Raw genomic sequence first — 7,190 nt, forward strand, 5'->3', positions numbered from 1 at the left:
TATAGAATAATGACAAAAAATTGTTTAATTTCATGCTAGCTCAACTATTGGTTTTTGATCAGAAAAAGGGAGGGAGGGGAATTTTCTTTGAAAAACATGGAAAATGATATATGCCAAAGTGTTGCAAAAGATATAATAGCTGCAAATTACACATCACCTTCCACAACAACCGCTAATGAGAAAGGAGAAAATAAATAAATAAATTCCAATCACTATTAGATTTTGCACTATGGCACATTTAAAAAAGAGATTCAAGAACATTTAATTCCTCTCAACATAAAGTGTTCTCCACTAAGTGGGAAACAACTACATAATCTTGTGGACTTTTTACTACACCCATTGGCGTGTGGCAAAGGAGGGAGTTAAGCATGAGTAGAATCAATCATTGATACTCTACAAAACCCTTCTCAAGAAGTCAAAGCAAGTTCCCAAATGCAAGAGAAAAATGTTGAGGGAACCATTCTACACATAGGGGAGGAGATACATAACTCAACAAGTCCTCAGTTGTTATTATACTACCTTCAACATATGCTGAAAAATACACAATTGAACTCATCTAAACCTTTTTCCTTGCACCAGTGGGAAATATTTATAGCAATAGAACAAGCCTTCTAGTATTGTTGCTAAAGTGGAGACTCAAAAGCCAAGATACGATCCTTTCTTTCTAAATTTTAAAATAAAACCAGGGAACTAACAATATGCATGAGTAATCTAGTATTAGAACCACCAAATATGCAATCACATGATTGAAGTGTTGCGTGTGGTAGAACTTCAATAGCTGATGCATGGCTGGAAATAGATATAAGACCTTTTAGTACTAGAGGCTAAAATTCTTCAAAAGCTAGAGCCTTCACTGATTCTATTCCATTCTCAGCATGCCCTTGGCTTTCAAAGCCTTTGGAATCCAACCTAGCTAAATATTTATCCTACTGGTTGATTTCAAAGTCATCTCTAGGTATATTGGATAATAACACATTTTTAGCAATTTGGTCCTGAAATGATAATATGTCAAACACATGAGAAAAAATCTCAAGGATTTGTGTATAAACATGGAGAAAATCAGCATGCATCATTTCCACACAACTCCATAAAAATTGTGGGTATAAAATAAACTTCTTAGGTTCCATAATCTCTACCTTCACTTGTAAAGTCATTAATATTTTCATAATGAAACAAAGGACTTGTGGAGTCGGGTTTCTAAAATATGAATGTAAGCATGAAAATATTGACACATAAGTATAACTTGTAACACTTGGACTTAAAGAATGATATATTTGATGAGAGTGACATGATAAATGTAGAGAGGTACATTGCATAGCCCACTTCAATCCTCTGCACCCTAATGCTCTCGAAGATCACCTTGAATTTTTTTTTGCATCAACAACAATAAGTACAAGTACAGACAATAATGCAACACTTGGAAGTTCTCTTTGAGTTTAAGTCATGTCCTCATTCTCCCACCTCATGCTAAACTTTTTGGATTGGACATTTTAATTAAGCTCAATACTTGTTTCTTGTATTCACCTTTACATAATCCCCAACACCATAAATTTCAAGGTGCTACTCTGCAAGTGAGTAAAGTAGGTTCACAAGAAAATGCTGGCAATGCTCAAGTACAATATCCTCTGAGCTATTGATAGAGACAAAAGTTGCATGAAATAGAAAAGGAAGATGACCTCAAAAGTCTTCATCATTTTCATATGCTATTTATGCTAAAAGAACTAGTGCTACATCAACATGGGACATCCAATGATAGTGGCCTTGTAATGCAAATTGTGATTCATCTATATTTACAACATGTGTGCTAGATCTGATTTCCTCTTGTGAATTTGGAGTGTCAAAATAATAGTCACCATTGTCACCTGACATGTGTCAGCTTTCTTCACTCCCATTAATGGAACTGGCATATTTGTCAATGGACCAAAACCTAGAAAAAGTTGTCCATGTCTTCTTGTATGTAACTTAGACATACTATTAATAGGACCAAACATGTTATGGCCAATACTTGTTCTCCAACTCATATTACCACTTGTATTTCAAAGAGAACTTTCTAGGGAACTTCAAACTAATAAAGGTGACATATGTAGCTATTGATCAAACATTTGAATTGAGATTAGACCATGTGAAAATTCTAACACATGACTATTGTGGTTAGCCTCTATAACTCGATCACTTGGCCTCTTTACTTGTTCAGGATGATCTTCAAGCATTCACTATGAGAGTTCATAAACCAAATGATCAATTATCTATTGTTAACACATACATGCCAAATACAAATTGATTCTCTTAGCCACTGAAAAGTAAGTTTAAAAAGCCCCACTTATTTCACCAAAGCCATTAGAGTCACAATTCTCAATACCTTTTATTATTAGAAAATCAAGCACATGAATAATATTTTTTGATCTAGTCGTTATTGTACTCTAGATTTTTTCAATTTATATGAAATTGATCACCATGGTGCTAGGTAACATAGTAGAGGCTCTTTAACAACCACTCACTCCATCTAAATTCCAATAGTGTAATAAATTTTAAATTTTCTATCCATAAGGTCATGCATGCCAGTACTTGATGTTGAGCAATGATATCCAAAACATCTAATTGTCTTTGCATGATCTCATCACAAAGGAGTTCACTAAGCTCTAGATGTTCTTGTTGGAAATTTGATTGAAAAGCTCATTGTTGAAGATCAAAGAGGGAGATTGTTGGAAAGAAGGAAGATAATGTTTTAAATCATTGTTTTGTCATTGATGTCAAACCTGCCACTTGTAGGAATGACATTTTCTTATAAGATCCAAGTATTATCACTTAGTTGATTGATGAAAAGGATTTGATCAACAAGATGTAACAAGAGCACCTAAGGGGAAGGTTGAGTTATGATGTCATAATGAAGTGCAAGGATCAGTTAAGACATTGGTTAAATAATGTATTGATGACATAATCAAAGTTACAAAGGCTGGTCACACTTAGAAACATTAGAGGAAGAAGTTGTAACAAGGTTGGATGCAAAGCTCAAACTAAGATCTTTAGTGGCTGTTGAGAAAGTTAGTTGAAGCTAAGAAAATTCTTAGTACGAGCTAAGTAATAGGAAATTATAGTGTGTGTCGAGTGAAGATCAGGTGCCGAGCATCAAGAAAAACATAGTTGATGTCGAGTAACACAGTATGTGTCGAGCACCAGTATTTCAATAGTGCCTAGCTGCTGCATTATTTCAAGTGATGAATATTTGCCAAATCTAAGTTGACATAGTGGTTACATTGAATTTTTTGAACAAGTTGGAAGATAAGGATGATGAGCTGGTGGCACAGAATCCTATGTAAACCATTTTTGGGTGAATTCTAAAGGATTATTCAAGAAATTTCTAGAGGAAATAGAATATGGGTTAGATGCAATGAATCCTACCTAATCCATGCAAATTGAAATTAAAGAATGGAAGAATCAAGCTGAAAAAAGGTACTCCAAGATTTCTATTTAAGGAGTCATAAACCAAGAAGCTATTGCTACTAAAGAGCCAAGTCTGCAAAGTGGTTGAAAGGGTGTCAAAGGGGGAAACATCTAGGAGAAGGAAGAGCATAGAGGCTCTGCTTCTATGAGTGGTCATGAAGAGATTATTGTGCTGGTACATTGAGTATGGAGACTCAAGGAGACAAAGCTTGAAAGGAGGGAAAGCTATAAGAATTGCAGAGGTTGAAGGCCAGGCAAGGGTATGAGTTGAGAAGTGATCTGAGGTCTGCAAGATAAGTTGTATGTTGTAGTGAGGTCAAGATTTTCTAATACTCTCTAGAAATTGTATTAGATCTAAAAATCCTATAGAATTAGGTTGGTTTAACAACCATTTGTAAATCCTTTAACAGGGTGGCATTCCAAGTGAATGTTCTAAAGTCCTCTAACTAGGCCCACTTCTAATAGGGTGGATAAATCCTTTAACAAGGTCACATTTGATAGTGTGTTGTAAGTCTTTAACAGGGTAGGCCTTTCATAGGGCATCACTTTGGAAGAGTGAGAATTGAGTAGCATGTTACTGGTGGTTTTTCCCAAATTGGGTTTCAATGTAAATCACTATGTTATGTGTTGATTTCTTATATGTTATGCTTGCATATTGATTTATAGTAACTTACTGATTAGCTAAGTCAAAGCTTGGATGAATGAATGGTTGAATGGGCTCACTATACTTAGTGAAAAGTTTGAATAGGACATTTGGATCTTGACTAACTCATTCACCCCCTCCCCCTCCCCCCCCCTCCCCTTCTCAGTTATTCTAAAGCATTTCTAACAGTTCTTTTGCCAAATTTGTAGAAAGTTGATATTGGACTAATGAAAAGAGTCTGGAAGGCTCCCTACAAATGCTACACTATAATGATGGGCACCTTTTCTATCTTCTTCCCCCTCTCTAATAGACAACGTCTCAAGCATTTGCAATGCATCATCTCTAATTTGTCTTCAGGGATCAACAACCTTATAAAGAATAAGGCTTAAAAATCTTTGTATTTCACATTTTAGAAGTTCATGTTGCATATACACCTCTACTAGCATAGTGAAGTATCCATTTGCAATGGATGGATCTAAGGAGTAGCACTACATAGAAATGACAAAAAAATGCCATTCTATCAAAATACTAGGCTAGAAAATCTTAAAGAATCTCTTTGACATAATTCCTAGCATCGGCATCACCTTTTCAAAGATCAACGCAACAACATATGTAAATGCAAAGTGGGTAGAAAAGTAAAATATGTGAAACTTACCTGATCTATACAAGTTTGAAAAAGATTCAAATTAGTCTAAAGAAGATTCATAAGAGTTGTTTTTGCAAGCATGACACTAGATTGGTCTCCTCTCTATCAATCTCATCATCCCCCAAAGTGGAATTCAAAAGGAATTCCAACAAAAAACTTTGAAATTGGAGGAGTTTGAGGATTTGTTCTTGGGGAAGGCTCAAGAAAAAGATAATTAATCAAGTTTATAACTCAATCACTCATCTTTTATGCATTATCATTCAAGCATGGAACATATAACAAAGTAGCCATAACATGTAAGGAAACCTAGTGGATTTCTTCCAATGAGTCCTTTTTACAAGATCTACACTTGGTATGCCCAAAATAGCCTCTACAAAATTCACTTATTAAAACTAGATTTGTGACAAGCCTTGCATTCAAGTATTCAAACAACTCATCCTTGACTCTTCTGAATTTTGAAAGAATTGCTTGCATGCCATATTTTTAATGAAAAGTGGTTGATTTATGGATTAGACTATCAACTGTTACTTTGATGCCAATATTTAGATTGTCAAGCTAATTAATCAACAATGCTAAGGCAAAAAAAACAACAAATTTCCATCAACATCAATTGCTTTCATGATTTGTGAAACTATCTGTAATAAAGTCTCAAAGACATCTTGATCCTTAGTAATTGTCAATGAGTGTTTTAAAATTTTGAGCATATATATTTTTTTTTTTTTATTGCATGTGTTGTTATTTCAAAACAAACTATCCATGATAGTCTTCTCAGTGAAGCAATGGATTTATGAGAAGAATTCCTCTCTTTCAACTTTGTTCTCATGAAGTGGTAGAACTTCTAGGAACTTTATCCATAGATTTCAAACTACCTTTACTTGCATGCCTTAGTAGATGAGAAATGCTTTTGATATATGCAACTTGACTTGTGACAATTCATGGAAAAGAAGTCAAGAAAATAGAGAATGACAAGTACTAATAGTAAACTCTAATATTGATGTTGTATTATGGAAATGTGTAACTTTGTAATGTACATGAAAAGATGAATCCTTCTCCATGTTATTGTATGTTGTATTATAAGAGTTGAAATCTTTACTTATGTCTTTGTGTATTGTATTAAAGATGTGATATTTTCATCTTATGTACATGATTTTGAAGAATGACTCCATTAAAAGAAATGAAGAGAATTCTGAGCATAAGCATAGGTGATTGCATTGTAAAAATTTATAATGTGTATTTATCTAATGCAAAGAAAGTTTAGTATATCATAATAGACATAGTTGAGTATGAAAATAATTCCACTATGTATTGATTTAGTGAGAAAATCTCATTTGGAGTTCTTAACCAATAGGGAGAATATATTGGATCTTGTTGCAAATGCATTACATGTCCTAAACTTATTGTTCTTGTGATATTTAATAATTCCAATGATTTAGATATTTACAATAAAATATTATTGATAACACCATACTAAAAAAAATCAATGAAAAATGGTAATCACATCAAACTACCACTAAAACCATAATCATGGCCTCCTAAATTGAGTAGAGAAAATAATACATAAAACACCAAGAGAGGGTAGAGCAGGCCTATATATGCAAAATTACTCTCTAGATTTTGTATGGGAGTGTGAAGTAATTCCCCTCCCAATTACAGTCCAATAAAATAATAAAAGAATATACCATAGAATCTTGTCTAAGGAAGTAATTGATAAACATTTAAATAAATAGGAATTACAGGACCTGTATACAATATAGGGTTAATGGGAGTCACAAAATACATGTGACCCTTTTGTGTTAAAAATTCAAAATATTAAAAAAAAAGAAACCCATGTACAGTCATGTGACCTATATTTGTGGTAGTAGTCAGAATTCCTCAAAAAGTATGCATATAATTAAACCTAGGCATACCCTATCATCCAAATAAAAATAAAATAATGTATACAAGGGAACATGACATGTGTTCCATCTACCCTAAACCCATCACAATCAAAAGGGTATACACATTGTTTACTACAAAATAAATAAATAAATAAATAAATTTAAATTAACAAGGAAGTGTTCCCTTTTGGTTGGTGACCATTCCCCACATAAATCTTATACCCAATGTTGTGGCATCATCATCTCACTATACTAGACAGTTGTCCCCACCAACATGCAGGCCATCTTATCCTTCACAACTCCTAGCACCCTAATTTAGTGTAGAATGGGAAGGAGGAAAGAAAGAGAAGCACTCAAATGGGTCTTGGAAGCTGCACATTTAAAGGGGCACATAGGCGTTTGGAGGGAACCTTTCACATGGGGCGGTTTTTCTTAGTAAGAGAGGGGAAAATTATGTAGGTACCATGTGAGTGGCTAGTTAGGAGTGAGATGGTAGTTCTATAGTATTAGAAATTTAGGAAATTATTAAATCAAGAAGTATGTAAGTAGTTAGTATTTACTTTTAGTTAGTAGAGTTAGTAAT

General features: G+C 33.8%; 1 pseudogene; it reads right to left on the minus strand.

Moving 5' to 3' along the window:
• Nucleotides 1-238: 238 nt before the first annotated feature.
• Nucleotides 239-5,204, minus strand: LOC149529127 (uncharacterized; annotated as a pseudogene).
• Between the last annotated feature and the right edge of the window lie 1,986 nt (nucleotides 5,205-7,190).

Source organism: Cupressus sempervirens, chromosome 11 (assembly GCF_028749045.1).
Source record: "Cupressus sempervirens isolate cs-2001-9-10 chromosome 11, ASM2874904v1, whole genome shotgun sequence".
NCBI classification, from domain to species: domain Eukaryota; kingdom Viridiplantae; phylum Streptophyta; class Pinopsida; order Cupressales; family Cupressaceae; genus Cupressus; species Cupressus sempervirens.